At 32.5% G+C, this 16,750-nt stretch overlaps 2 pseudogenes; one reads left to right on the top strand and one right to left on the bottom strand.

Moving 5' to 3' along the window:
• The first annotated feature begins 2,918 nt into the window (after positions 1–2,918).
• LOC149531481 (3-ketoacyl-CoA synthase 1 pseudogene) lies at positions 2,919–4,206 on the top strand (annotated as a pseudogene).
• Positions 4,207–15,296: 11,090 nt separating this feature from the next.
• Positions 15,297–16,398, bottom strand: LOC149531480 (3-ketoacyl-CoA synthase 1 pseudogene; annotated as a pseudogene).
• Positions 16,399–16,750: the final 352 nt, after the last annotated feature.

The following is a 16,750-nucleotide window of genomic DNA, read 5'->3' as shown; positions in this document are numbered from 1 at the left end:
ATTGAAGTGGGTGTAATCAATGCAAATGGGTTCAGGACTGCAAATGAATTTGAGCTCTTCAGGAGGCACGTCTTCCTCATCAACGGCTTCCTCTCTGCCCATTTTTTTCTCATTCATCTTACCATTTTCTTCACATGAGTCATCTTCAACTTTCTCCAAATTATTTGACCACCCCAAGCTAAATTTAAGTCGAAGAAGAATGGAAAGACACAATGAAAACATAACGGACTTAATAATAGAACTACTGATTCCCCAAAACAAAGCTAAGACAAGTGCAGAGACAGCCAAAATGATGAAATTACTCATTTTTCTTCCCTAGTAATTTATCTGAAGCAGACTTGGCTTTCAGCACTTGGTGATTTCTTTCTGACAGAATGTTAAGAACGGGAGAAAGAAGTGATTGCATTATCATATAAATAGGAAAACATGGCCGGCTTTTCTTTTTCATAGGAAGCTGCAAGCTGGTTTCATGTGAAGGTAAAGATATATTTGTATAAATGTTTGACACAACAGCTTGGTGACATATTCAGAAATTTCGCCTCTTGACTCGGGTTTACTTTCTAGTTTCGAAGAAGGTGAGAAGATTCTGTTCAGATGAACAAGTCTACGTGGATTTCAGCTTTTGAGATTACAATAACTGTGGGCGTGAGATTCAACATTTTTGCGTCTTACATGACGTTCGCTTAGAATATTATCAATATATTTATCTTCCATACCTACGTTGAGCAGTAGTTATTTCTATATAATATTATATATTAGATTATAGTCTCTTTCTGGATGTCTCTCGACAGGTTCCTCCCTCTCTCTTGATTGAATGATTGTCGGCCTCCCAGTCCACTTCTACTTACGAATCTCATTTCGTGGATCTATCCTAGAGAATATTAAACCAATAGTTATATCAATGTTTTTTTATTGATAAAGTCATTTTGTAAAGAGGAGTACAAATATTAATCAAGAAGAATTATGGGATAACTATTTTGTCAAATTTTTGGAACATATGTGAACTCATTCGTCATTATATTAGATACTTGCACTCGACAAGATTTGCTATAATGTGAAATAAGATTTGATCTCTATCAAACTCATTAATAACGTTTTCATATATGTAGTGTGAAATGTAGAGGCTAAGTCAAATGTCACTAGATATTATAGTAAAAGGGGTTTATTTTGATGTTTAGACTTCATCTTCTATTATTAACTAATTAACTAAAATACTACAATGATTGTTAATGATTTATTTGAATATGTCAATATGGTTTATTTAATATTATAGAGCTCAATAGTTAATTAATGGATTTTTTTGTTTATCATATACATCTTAAAGGTGGTAAAAATTGTCTTGTTTTTATGTGTCTAAATTGAATTTAGCCAAGTCTAATTAAAATATATTTTAAACTCATTGTCACACAATTAATGAAAATGCTAAACATGGTAGTTGATAAGGAATTTGAATATGTAGTTCAATTTTTTTAATGATATGAAGCTCAATAGTCAAGTAGTCAATAAACCTATTATATCTAATCTATCTTAATAAGTGGTAATAATCACTTTATTTTTATGTGTCAAAATTGAATATTGACTTCTAATTAAATAATATTTTTAACTATTTTATAATTCCATTCATTAAAATACTATACATGATTGTTAGTAAGGTATTTGAATATGTAGATCTACTTTATTTGAATATTATGGAACTCAATAGTTGAGTAGTCAATAAATTTTAATATCTAATCCATCTAAAAAAATGGTAAAATAAAATTGAATTTTGACTTTGAATTATATTATATTTTAAACTTTTTCTACCCTAATTAATTAAAAGAACAAGTGTGATTATTAGCAAGGTATTTTAAGGTGTAGATCTACTCTATTTAAATATTATGGAACTTGATAATTGTGTAGTTAATTAAATTTTAATATCTCATCCATGTTTTAAAAAAGTAAGACTTGTCTTATTTTCACATGTCAAAAATTAAATTTTAACTTATACATGAACTATATTTTTAATTATTTTTAATCTAATTGATAAAAATACTACATTATTAAGAATAAGAAATTTGAATATATAAATTCATTGTATTTAAATATTATAAAACGTTATAATTAAGTAATCAATACAACTTTAATTACTCATACATTTCAAGAAATGGTAAATATTATCTTATTTTCAAATTGATTTTGACTTCTACCTAAATTTTATATAAAACTAATCTACTCTAATTAAGCCGATAGGCTTTCTCCCTAGGAGACTTTCGTCGGATTTTTCAGAGTTTCCGACATTGTCGGACGCCTGAGAAGAGATATCCGGCGGCCATAATAAGGGAACACCAGATAGAGACGATTTTAATGAATTTTTTAACTTTTCAATTTGTCTATCCGCTATTGCCCCACGGTGAATAAACGTGGCATCATTACATCTAAGTGGAACATGCATGACAACTGGTGTTTTGAATTTACCCTGCCTCAAGAAAATTCATCGTATGTATCACACATTGAGTCTGTTCTCAAAACATAGTTATTTTCTCCCATTGCATTAATCTACGTCTGGCTTTTGGCATGTTGACCTGTAGGGCAAATTTCTCTTGGCTTAACCTGCAAGTTCTTAGTAAATTTTCAATCCTGATACGGAAAAGAATTCATTTTCTTTGCTCAATGGAAGGGGTCTTCTATAATGTACGTGACTCTGCCTCTGTTTTACTTTTGTTTCTATACATACTTCATTAGTATCGTTTCATAATCAGCGCATTGGAGATATGGTGGTTTAAATTCAACTTTAGCTACTCTCAATCCTTCATAAAGATCCAAGCGTTTTTCACAATCAATTAATTGCTTCAAACGCTTCAAATAAGCTTCGAATATGGATTTTGAATATTTTATATTTTGTTTCATATTTTTCATTTTTAATAGTGCATGCTGTAGTAATGTCCGAGAGACTCCCAGCTCTTAAGCTGTTCATGAAATTCATTCCACTTCTCACCATGATGCATCCCACCATCCAGAGCTTCACCGCACACTATATTCACATATTTCTGGCCTGGCTTAACCATCACACACTAAGCTTTGACCGCTTAGGTGGCTGGGTGTGGGCCCATCCAACATTTTGTCCCTGTTCCGTTTCCCGTTACGAATCTTTTTAACTCTCGCAAGTGATAGGGACAGCTATGGTTAGACGGTGATAGGGATAGTTAGATTTGAATTTGCACTCCCGCCTATGAGAAGGGGTTATTACTTCGCCACTCATTTCCACTCCAGTCAGACCAAGGGGACATTAGAAGCTTCAATTTGGGGGGAATGGGCTGCAGCGCGGGAATGATTTCAATCGCTCTCGCCAAAGATCTTCTTCAGGCGAATCACAATTCCCTCGCCGTGGTCGTTTCAATGGAGAACATTACCTTGAATTGGTACTTCGGGAACGACAAATCCATGCTGCTCTGCAATTGCATTTTCAGAATGGGCGGAGCCGCAATTCTTCTGAGCAACAGACGGCGAGATCGCAGAATCTCAAAGTATGAACTTGTTCATACGGTTTGAACACACAAAGGGGCCGACGACAAGAGTTACAATTGTGTTTTCCAGCGTGGAGATGAGACAGGGAGTGTTGGAGTTTCTATGGCGAGAGAATTAATGGCGGTCGCAGGGGATGCATTGAAAACCAACATAACTACATTGGGTTCCCTGGTTTTGCCCCTTTCCGAGCAGCTTCTATTTCTGAGGACATTAATTGCAAGGAAGGTTTTCCAAATGAAGAAGGTTAAGCCTTATATACCCGATTTCAAGCTCGCATTTGAGCATTTCTGTATTCATGCCAGCGGGCGGGCTGTTCTTGATGAGCTACAGAAGAATCTGGACCTTTCCAATTGGCATATGGAGCCTTCGAGGATGACTCTTCATCGTTGGCGAAATACTTCCAATAGTTCTTTGTGGTATGAGCTTGCTTATACTGAGGCCAAAGGAAGAGTGAGGAAAGGGGATCGGCTATGGGATCTTCTTCAGCAGTATTGAGGACCTATTAAAGTAGTTATAGTTATGGCCTTGATCCAATTCTTGATAGCATTTATACAACTATAGCCAATCACCTTAGAGTGATTCAGCTAGGTTTTTAGGAATAAGAAAGAAATTAGTGTTAGTTTGTACTGGATAATTATTTGAATTCTTGAATTGTAATTGGATTCTTTGTAAATATTGAGAGAGAGTGATTTATGATTGAAATCACCATTGAGAATTTTGTTTACTTTGAACATCACTTATCATATGGCTTGCTTTTCGTTCTAGTGAAAAATATTTGAGTTAAATTGTATCTGATAATAGTATATGACATTGTAGTTGTTCGAGGAATAAAAATGCCTGTTTGATAATATCTGATAAAAGTATATCTTTGTAAAACTTGCTTGAATTCATTGATGCTTTCTATGTTGGTTCTCCAGATTGTGAGTGAGATCAGATTCATGTTTGGTCTTGAGATTGCCCGACATGACGTAGGGATAGAGCCTACAGTGCTCTCAAAGTTCCTTGGTCCAAGAAATAATAAATTTGTACAAACTTGGGTGCTTACGTATAGTACTTTATCAAGTGTTTTATTGGTTTTGAAAAACATAACAAAAGGAGGAGAATTGTTTACATTATTTTGTGTGTAAGATTTTCATTATTGTCTGTGTAAGAGTTTCTTTATGTTTTTGTTAACTATTTTGCCTTGTAATAAGAATGAGGAGAAACCTTGAATGACCAAAGGGACTTAAACATCTTACCAAGCCAAATGGCTAATGAAAATGCTCTCCTAGCAGATGAAAAACTATGAAATAGTCTGCAAACAAATTGGAAATATATGAACTCCCACATAAGATGAAGCTCTAATAATTAGAAGTATAATCGAGCCCTAAGCAGTTCAACTTTTCAAACTAGATGCAGAATCTCTCCATTCATCAAATGCTTTGAAGGGCATCTCCCGAAGTTTTGGTACTGAATATATTGAATAATAGATGATTGTTTCAATTGAGTTAGTTTTAATGTATATTTAGTTTAATGATTAAAGACAGATTGTTTCTTTTTAAAATAAGAAGGGTATTTAGAGCATGGATAACGTGATAAATATTATTGGTAAAATTGTTTCTTTAAAATATATGGTTCTAAATTTAAGTTTCATTTTATTATTATTATTTTATTTAATTATCAGCTATCTATCATTCACCATGTATAGTGAATATATTGAATAAACAATCAATAAATCTATATTCATTTTTAATTGGGCTATTTTCAATATGTCTATGTGATTCAATTATTAGAAAGAAACAAAGTCTTCTTAAAATAGGAGAGTTATTTATCAATTTAGAGCATAGATAATGTGATAAGATGAGTGATACAACTAAATTTTACTAAAAATGTAAATGATTTCAAATGTATGACTCAATTTCCCTCTTTCTAATCTACGGACTGACAATCCATTATTCTTGTATAGCTAAATTATTGAACAAAGAAATCATTGAATCTATCTACATCTATAATTAGAGTAGTTGTGATGTGTGTATGTGATTCAATAGTTAAAGACAAAAAAAACTTATCTATTTCTAAAACATAAATAGGATGCAAGTAATTAGTAAAATTGTTTATAAAAAATGTAAGATTTCAAATTTAAGTCTCAATTTACCACTTTTGGATCTAAATAGTGTTTATCAATCGTTCATTTATTTTATAGTGAATATATTGAATTTGCAATCATTGAAGTTATCTCCATTTTATCAAGCTTGATAAATGTCTGTGGTTCTGAAATAGTTTAAAAACAATATTCCTTTAAAACAAGAGGGGTATTTATTATTTTAGAGCATAGATAAGGTGAAAAGATGAGTCTTAAATGCATTTTTTTCCAATTGCAAGTTTAAATCTCATTTTACCTCCTTTTAGTCTAAGTAAAGTATTGTCTATCTGCATTCATCATGTATTATAATGAATATATTGAATAAATAATATTTTAATCAATAATTAAATTATTTTTTCCTTTTAAAATAGGAATAATATATATTAGTCTAAAACATAGATCAAATGATAAGATTGTTGATAAAACTATTTCATAATAAAATCATGTCTCTAAATATGATTTCCATCTCACCACTTTTTAATCTAACATTGGTTAACCTAGTTTTATCTTGTATAGTAAATATATTTTTATTATGCCGAGAGGCGTTCTATACAATCACAACACAAATACCCAACACAAGAATACTTACACCGAGAGGCGTTCTATACAATCATAGCACAAATACCCAGTACAAGAATATGCCAAAAAAAATTCTCCGTCAATAAAAAAGAATTGGGAGCGGTTACAAACTTTTAAATGAAATATTTAAAAAGAATTCTCGAAATAATAGCTAACCAAAATAATAGGAAGCCAAATGGAGGCCGAAATAATAGGCTTCAAATAATAGGGCCCGAAAAAATTGGGGCGAAATAATTTCAATATGATTTTATTTTTTGTTAAATATAATTTTCCATGCACATTCATGCTTTTTTTTTTGTGGGGAGTGGGGGAATTTGAAACAAATTCGTGGAATTTGAAAAGACATCTATTGGGGGATATGAGGAGCCTCCCAGAAGTTATAAAACCAAGGCTCCTCATTTCATTTTCATTTTATGTTTTTGCAGGAAGGAAGAAGTGGAGGTTATTGGAGGATTAGATTGGAGTTTTTCAATAGGAGTAGATTGAAGTTTTGGAGTAACTTTTTTGCAAGTGAGATTTCTATTTTTTATTTACATTTTCATTTAGATTTAGATGCAGATGTAAACTGAAATTCAAAATTAGTTATAATATTCTACTTTCATTTAGATTTCAATTTTAATTAATTTCATTTAAATTTAGAATTCTAATCATAACTATTTATGCTTGCATTTAATAGTTTAGTCTTTCATGTTTGATTTAGATTTAGATCTGTATTCAAAATCTATTTGATTTATATATTTTATAGTACTTTTCATTTACATATTTTAAAAATGCATGTTTCAAATTAGATTTATATTTGCATGTTTCATATTAGTTTTAGAGTTGCATATTTCAAAATAGTTTTGGTTTGCATGTTTTAGATTTGAATGTTTCATAATAGTTTTACATTTGTATGTTTCTAAGTATTTATATTTTCATGTTTCAAAGTATAATTTTATCATTGATTTGGATGAGAATGCCACCATATCAATACAATTTGTATTTTATTAAAGTTAATGATTTATTTAAAGTAGATGAATCATATATTTAGTATATATTTTATCATTATTGAATTATAAAATAAAATAAAATTCTCGAAATAATAGCTGGCCAAAATAATAAGGCATGAAAAGAGGGGCCAAAAAAGAGGACCCGAAAAAATAAGCCCAAAAAAATAGAACTCAAGAAAATAGGATTGAAATAACTTAATTAAAATTTTAAATATAAAACATTTTCTTTTGTTAAATATACTTTTACATGCACATTCATGCTTATTTTTTGTGAGGGGGGGATTTGAAACAAATTTGTGGAATGTCAAAAGACATCTATTGGGGGAGATGAGGGTTCTCTCATAAATTATAAAATAAATGCTCCTCATTTCATTTTCATTTTATGTTTTTACAAGGAGGAAGAGATGGAGATTATTGGAGCAAATTAGAGTTTTTGGAGAGGAGTAGATTAAAGTTTCATATAGTTTAGCCTTGTATGTTTGATTTAGATTTAGGATTCAAAAACTATTTGATTTAGATATTTGATAATACATTTCTTTTGTAGATTTTTAATGTGCATGTTTCAATTTAGTTTTACATTAGTTTTAGATTTGCATATTTCAAAATACTTTTGGTCTCCATGTTTTAGATTTGTATGTTTCATAATAGTTTTATATTTGCATGTTTCAAAATATTTATATTTTTAATATTTCATAATTAAATTTAATCATTGATGTGGACAACAAGGTCACCTTATCAATAAAATTTTTATTTTATTAAAGTTAATGATTAATTTAAAATAAATGAATCATATATTTAGTTTATATTTTGTCATTATTTAATTAGATTATATGTGTATTTTATTTAAATATTTTTCATAGTATATATAGATTTTTATTAATATTTATGTTTGTAATGTTTGAAAAGTGGAAGACGATGCCACCATATTTCAAACATTACAATCTAACTATTTCATTTGAAATAGTTTTGATTTTTATTTATGTTATTTTGAACATTATTCATTTGAAAGAATTTATGTTAACTATTAATGCTTTTTCATTCTGATTATTTCCATATGTTGATGGCAGAGATTCAGGGCTATAGGAGCATGGCATCTACTTTTACCAGCAAGCCCTAGACTGAACATAATCTTATGTCTAGTCTAGATTTGAAAGAAAAAGAAGGATCAGGCTCCCAAACTGATTAATCTGATCTAAGTGAAGGGTGTAGAAGGAAAATTTTGATATATAGTAGAGATCCAAGGGGTTGAACCAAGTCTGTGAAGCCATTTGTTTATGTTTTCCTTGTAACCCAGCCTAAACTGGCCATTTAGGACTGTGACACAAAGTGGGCATAACTTGATGCTGGAGCTGAGTTGGTGGTTAATCTTTTGGAATCTCTTAGGGGATGTCGAAGAGTGTTTAAAAATGAAAAAATAGTGGGGGGTCCTTTGTATTGTTTGGGAGTTTGACCGTTAAAACTAGAAATTGTCCTAGTAGGAAGTGTTGGTAACAGTTTTGAAATTTGATTGTTGAGTGTTGAGAAACCTCAAGTTTGGGATTTTTCTTGTTGGTTTAAGTCTATAATAACCATTTCCATCTGAAATTTTGATTGTTGAAACCATTTAAGAAGTATTTTCCTTGGTAGGCCTATTGGTGGCAGGGAGTTCCTAAGTGTTGATCCAAGTTGTTTGAGTACCCTAAGTTTGAGGGTTGGGCTTGTGAAGTGGAGTCCACTTGCAGGGTAGAGTCTCCCTATATTAGAAGTCCATTGGATCCTTAGTCCTTGGTATCTTCAATGAATGTATCTTCATACAATGCCCTTGGTGCCCCTACACCATTAAGCGATGATGATGAACATGAGTAAAATTATGAGATTTGTGCCTACATGTTACAATGAAAAAGTCGTATCTATTTTGAAATTAAGAACTATTCCCATGTGTGGGAGACAATTTTGGATGGTCAAAATTGATTGATAATGTAAGAGTTTTGAAGTTTGAGCAATGAATGCATAGTTTTCCCTAAAATTATGAGTGCATAAAAAGGGGTATGTGATTGGTCCAAAGGTGGATTTAGTGTTTTCTCCAAACAAGAGTTGCATTTTATGTTGGAATTCATCTAATATAACCAAAGTGAAGGTGTTTGAATTATTTTGGGGTTCTAGAGACGTTGCAAAGTAAGAGTTCTAGAAAGCCCTAGGGTAAAGAGGCTAGAAAGGAGGGTTTTTTAAAAACCATTGTAAAGTTGATCATGAGACCAAAAAAATAGAAGAATCCTTGCATTTGAGTCATCTCTTAAGACTGTTATGGGTCATGGGAGTTCCAAAATTCAAGGGATTGTGAGTTGCTTTGTAAATGGCCTTAAACTAGGCCTAGTTGGCAGATTGAAATAGCCAGTTTTGAGTGACATTTACAAAACAAGTGTAGTTGGTTTTGGAGTATATTTTAGAGTGAGGAAAAAGGTATTTTAATCACCCAATAGTTTAGGAAGTTCTGTGGGAAATTTTGGAGAAAACAACAAATTAGTGACTGGTAAGGGCTAGTTGGAACAAGCCTAGAAGAGGCAAAATTGAGAAAGTGTAAGAGATGAGTTGTTGAGAGTGTGCAAGGAGTTGGAACATGTTAGATGGGATGTTTTGAGATGATACAAGGTGTTGGGGTCATGGTATGAAGCCAAAGACGAGTTTTGGTATGTTGGAGGCACTAGGGTACACTAGGTGCATGGTGAACAATGTGAGTGTTTAGAAGACAAATTGAAGATTTGGGTTATAACCTCTTAGACATGGTTGTAGGAAGATGTTACCAAGTTAGAGACCTCCTCTTGAACCCTAGTAGAGTCTAATTCCTTGGGTAGACTCCAAGAATACAAGAGAATCCCAGAGTTGAGTTGTGGTTCCCAGGGGAATATAGGAGGGCTTTGCATCAAACACACACACTTGTTGTATAGTCACGGATATTGTGATCATTCATGAACTTGAAAAACTAACACCATGTTAGAAATAGTGTTGTGAAAAAGTACTACAAAATAGAGGGAAATGGCCATCAAATATGCATGATTTAAATAGCTACATTAAATAGCCCTTTAGTTCATAAATCACTTCAAGTCAATCATTACATTGTACAAACAACCTCATCATATGTCACTTGCGTCAAATTCCAACAAAATTGGAATGCAATGACAATAATGAGTCAAAGTCCAACAAATTGGAATGCAATGATTAGAATACTCCCGCAAAGTAGTATCATCAGCATTCATACTAACACTATACACAGTCATAAATAATAATTTACAAGTGCAATTGAAAATTAATCCCTAAATTGTAATTTGATTATTTTAATGTAGTTTACAAGCTATCATAAAAGACCAAGACTACATTGATTATTAGATTGAAAGAACATATGATCAAGCAAGTGACCTATTGAATTTTGATCTAAAAAGAGATACATTACAAAAAAAGATGAGAACATGTTTCTGAAAACATATCAGTAAGAATTTTGATCTTTTCCCTCATGTGTTAAAAGGCCTTGGCATTATAAAAGACAAAGAGCAACGGGGAAATGAATTAAAGGAAATAATGAGTATTAGAATGAATAATGTTACATTAATAAAGAAAACTATATCTGATTTGCAAGAACTATTGAGGAGATAATTAATGTCCAAATATTCTTCGATTCCTTCCAACAAGATTTTAAGGAAATAAAGAGATTAGGAAAAGATATTTTGAAAAGAGAAAAAGAAATCTCAATTATAATTGGCCACATGACACTATTTTCGACAAGTGGATGACAGAATATTCTCCAACTTCAAAGCTATTGCAGGTGGCATCAGGAAGTAAATTGATGGATAAACCTACAACTACTAAGGAGAGAGAAATGTTTGACAAGGCAAAAGCACTAGACGAGACTAATCCTCAACCAACACAAGAAGTTAAAGACATAAAACCAAAGGTGGTCGAGGAAATTGACAATTAGTTGCCTATTGTAGATATCAAAAAATCATATCAAAGCATAGTTGAAGAAGGAAAAGTGGCCCCACAACCTGAGGAAAAACAAGAAGATAAAGACCAATCATTAGGTATTGTGGAGGAATGGGAAATATACAACACAAAAAAGGCCCCACCACAAAGTGGTGAATAAAGGAGCTACTTTATTGTCAAGAAAAAATACCATTAGTGTTTTCTATTTCCTCGTGCAGTAAAGAAAATGATATTTTTGTCTTGTATGAAAATCTTTTGTTTAGGACAATTCCCTCTAGACTTGAATCTTTTTGCAACTCATGTTATATAAGTGAGTTCCCAAGGATAGAGAAAAACTCAAGATTCATTTTCCTAAACTAGGTTTTGTTCAAGTTTTGAGTCGGTCCATGATACTATATAATTTTGTTCCAAAGTTTGAATAGAAAGTTAATAGTGGTGTGTCTAATAAAGTAGTTTTTTGATAGGAATGGTCATTGAATTGTACACAATTTCAAAGAAGTTAATACAAAATGTAGAAAGTTGGCTACTCATTCTAGATCTTGTCTCTTTTTTTATCTCCATCTTGTTCTCTGAGAATTAATGGCAAAGTTTATTAAATTTTAGTTGTAATTTGTTTTGAATTATATTTTAGTTTACATTTGCTAATAATCTAATGGGTTATGTAAAGGCTTAATATAAACTGGAAGAACTTTACAGCTTTCATTGGAGATTTTGATAAGTGTTAAGATAGATCCAGAAATAGATGTCTAATTCTAGTGAGTTATAGCCCAATAGATAAGGCACTAGTCATCCTCTGAAGTTGATCTAGTTTGGAATATTTTATATGGTGCAAAAATTCATATAAATCAATCATTTAATATTTTTTTGTTGAAGTTTTAAAACGTCAACCTATACTTGATTCATGAAGTTCTAGGGTTTGATAAAGTAGTCATTTATCATTTTTTTTGATGTCATAGAATTAGAAGAATTAAGGCTAAATCATTTGTTATTTTGCAATTCATGTTGAGTTTGGAGTTTTAATGAACTGAGTGAATTCCTAGGTACACCGACCTGAATCTTGTAGAATTTAAAGTGGAGAAGACATCAAAGCCTTGTTAATTGGTCCTTTAGGTTTATATTTTAGAATGGCCATCATGGTCTCTAGCTAATTCCTAGGTTTTCTAATCATCCAAAAGGTTGTTGAAAATCTGTCAAATCAAAAGCCAACAAGATGGATATTATCAACTCTCATATCACAAGTTGACACATTGATGTATTCTCCTTGAGGAGATGTTTGGAAATGTAAATATGTATCATTGATTATGATGCAATAATAGAAATGGATAAATGGCATGATTTTTACTTGTTTATTATCTTGTGGCTAAATGTTATCTTTGATAGTAAGATTTTAATGAAATGTCTCATTTCTTATTCTTCTTTATTATCTCATGGTTATTAAATTGACTTAATAATATATGAGATGTGTTGCTAATAAGAACCTAATTATCTAATTATATTTAACTTGTATGATGTGTCAACTTGATTAAATTAACATATTATACAAATTGAATTGTCATTATTAACTATAATCATTCTTCAAAATAATTATTTTTTGAAAAAAAAGTATTTTCTTACTTTGTGGAGTTATCCTCTTAAATTGGTTAATAAAGAAATTACAATCTCATGCACAATCACAAAAACATAACTCTTATAATTATTGAAATCTCTACCAATTATCAAAATATGAAAAATATAAATAACTTATCTAACATACATATATACATTTATAGTTGAAACAACTAAAATCAAGCTTTGGGTTTAACTATGGAGGAAACTCCATAGTTAAGCGCGCTCAGGCTAGAGTAGTACTGGGATGGGTGACCTATCAGGAAGTCCTGGTGCTTCACCCCTGTGAGCATCAACTAGATCCAATGAGTGCTAAGTGTTCCATTTATTCTCATGAGAGATGGATTCATGTTGAATCACTACTCATGAAACATGGGTCAATGAGTTTGACTCAAAATCACACAGTTAAATCCTGATATTCACATCACAATTTGACTTGCTTTGGAAATTATCTCCTACTTATCAATTGATGAGCTTAAGGGGCTTTCTAATGAATGGTTCATAAGGCACAACACTTGGTGAAGGTTTTGCAAATGGGGTTGCAAGCTTTGTGTTTAACTATGGAGGAAACTCTATAGTTAAGTGCGCTTAGGTTGGAGTAGTACTGGGATGGGTGACCTCCGAGGAAGTCTCGATGCTTCACCCCTGTGAGCATCACCTAGATCCAATGAGTGCTAAGTGTTCCATTTATTCTCATGAGAGATGGATTCATGTTGAATCACTACTCATGAAACATGGGTCAATGAGTTTGACTCAAAATCACATAGTTAAATCCTAATATTCACATCACAATTTGACTTGCTGTGGAAATTATCTCCTACTTATCAACTAAAATCAAGTTTTATATATATATATATATATATATATATATATATATATATATATATATATATATATATATATATATATATATATGCTATCTAATAATTTAATTAAATACTTAAATAAAAAGACATATCTTATAGTGGTTGACGAGAATATTGATATGTTTTAAATATATAAATTAAAATAGCAAAGTAATGTATACATATTATTTTTACCGAATGAATTAAAAAATAAAAAATTGCACAAATACATGTCCACTTTTTGACCAAAATATTGATAACCTGTCTACCTATATACCGGAGTATTGATAACTTGTCTACCTATATATTTATTGAACAACCTGGAACAACTTACATATTAAATAGCTCTTTGACTTGTTCCTCTTTCGCCAGAACATCGCAAAATAAATCAATAAAAATGCAAAAAATAAAAATAAAAATAAAAAGCAAACAGTCATCGTACGTCGTCATCATACTTCCATACACAAACCAAGCCCCTCAAATTCTCTCATTACATTCTTATTTTTAATGCATTAATCTGCGACATGATCGACATATTCTTTTACAAGCAATTGCCCAAAACATAAGACCTCTTTGGATTACATAAACCTGTCGGTAAGTTTAATAACAAGGAAACGAAAGGGTACATGTTGGTAGAAAAAACTAAGTAGATTCAAAGATTTTAATGAAGTCTATTAACCAAAGTGTCTAATTGACATGTATGACATGTATTTAATGATGGCCGTTAGACCAATCTTTAGCCCACATTTAAAGAAGTGTACTAGTAAATTGAGATATGAACTAGTTATTAACAGATAAGTTCATGAGTAGTATCCAAACTATTATATTGAGGAATGTATAGAAAGAAGAAAAGGAAAGATTTTAATGAGGTCTATTAGATAGAACACTTTAAAGGATGACAATCTTAATGACACTGACAACCATAAATAATTAAAAGAGAGTTCAAGAATTCAATAAAATAAGAAAATGAAACTAGTTATTAGGGGAAGAGATCTAGTAGTTACGTAAGGTTAGGCATCTCTGCAATTATGGAGCTCTCTTTAGAGGCTGTGGAGCGTGAAGTAGTTGGAAAGTGTCATTTCAAAACATTCCCCTGACCCCTCTTATGTTCACCCCCAATAGTCCATGGCAAGGACAAGAAAATTAATTTTGGCACAAATGGATCATTCAGCAACCAACAAAGCTAAAAGCGATGAACTATTAGTAAATGTGTGATTGGTTATTAGTATGTATTATCATTTTTGGAAACTTATTAAAATCAATAATTCAAGGTATCAATGACAGCCGCTAGATCTCTTCCCTTAGTACCAAACTTCTATCTCGAAGTATATCAGATCAAACAGTTACAATCTTAATGCAGATCTATTGACAAACAATAAACAATCTAAAGAGTAATAAAAGAATTTAGAGTTCAAGAATTCAACTAAACAAGAAAATGAAACAAAAGAGTACAAAGACTAATGAAGACTTCAAATGAAAGATTTTAATATATCCACAAGACCATAAGGATCGGAGCGAAATAATAAAAAGCGCAGAGCACAAAGTTCAGAGCTCAGTAATGACTGATTAAGCAGCAACAAAGGTAAACGTGGGGAATTCATCAATAGTTTATTTCGAATTAAAAGGAGCGCAGAACAAATTTCAGAGCACAGTAATGACAAATTAAGACAGGGAATTCATCATTTGAACATTGAGACCTTGAAACCAAAGATTATAATATATATTGAGGACATCGAAATGAAAACAGTGTTATGAAAGAGATTTTAATGCTGTTCACAACAAGATCAAACAAACATGAAAAGAAGAGTGAAGTCGAAGGCACAGAGCACAAAGCCCAGAGCGCATTAATGGCTGACTGATCATCATCAGCGGCAGCAGCAAGGGCGAGGAATCCGGGAATCCATATCCATCAATCAGGAATACATTGGGACCTTAACAGGATACGTGTCAATACAATCAAACCATGGATTCTTCGCCGATTTAGCAGGAACCTGTCTGAGAGCCTTCCAAACCGCGCTGTTGCACATAAAATTAGACCCAAAAGCAATCTGCCGTAGCCGATCCCCTTTCGTCACTCTTCCTTTGGCCTCAGTATAAGCAAGCTCATACCACAAAGAACTACTGGAAGTATTTCCCCAACGATGAAGAGTCATCCTCGAAGGCTCCATATGCCAATTGGAAAGGTCCAGATTCTTCTGCAGCTCATCAAGAACAGCCCACCCTCTGGCATGAATACAGAAATGCTCAAATGCGAGCTTGAAATCGGGTATATAAGGCTTAACCTTCTTCATTTGGAAAACCTTCCTTGCAATCAATGTCCCCAGAAATAGAAGCTGCTCGAAAAGGGGCAAAACCAGGGGACCCAATGTAGTTATGTTGGTTTTCAATGCATCCCCTGCGACCGCCATTAATTCTCTCGCCAGAGAAACTCCAACACTCCCCGTCTCATCTTCACGCTGGAAAACACAATTGTAACTCTTGTCATCGGTCCCTTTGTGTGTTCGAACCGTATGAACAAGTTAATACTTTGAGATTCTCCGATCTCGCCGTCTGTTGCTCAGAAGAATCGCGGCTCCGCCCATTCTGAAAATGCAATTGCAAAGCAGCATGGATTTGTCGTTCCTGAAGTACCAATTCAAGGCAATGTTCTCCATTGAAACGACCACGTCGAGGGAATTGTGATTCGCCTGAAGAAGATCTTTGGCGAGAGCGATTGAAATCATTCCCGCGCTGCAGCCCATTCCCCCCAAATTGAAGCTTCTAATGTCCCCTTGGTCTGACTGGAATGGAAATGAGCGGCAAAGTAATAACCCCTTCTCACAGGCGGGAGTGCAAATTCAAATCTAACTGCAGCTGTCCCTATCACCGACTAACCGCAGCTGTCCCTATCACTCGCGAGAGTTAAAAAGATCCAACGGGAAACGGAATAGGGACAGAATGTTGGATGGGCCCACACCAGCCACCTAAGCGGTCAAAGCTTAGTGTGTGATGGTTAAGCCAGGCCCATATTTCTCGTAACAACTCACTATATCATTTATTTTACAATCTCATTTTAACATATTTTTTGTACTCAAATCCTTTGGCACCAAAGATACTAATTCAGTTCTAAGAGACTCACCAGAAATAGGATCATGTACCAATATGATGTTGGA

This window comes from Cupressus sempervirens, chromosome 11, assembly GCF_028749045.1.
Source record: "Cupressus sempervirens isolate cs-2001-9-10 chromosome 11, ASM2874904v1, whole genome shotgun sequence".
In the NCBI taxonomy this organism is placed as follows: Eukaryota; Viridiplantae; Streptophyta; class Pinopsida; order Cupressales; family Cupressaceae; genus Cupressus; species Cupressus sempervirens.
Note: the sequence above shows the minus strand (reverse complement) of the source record. Positions and strands in the feature narration are given on the sequence as shown.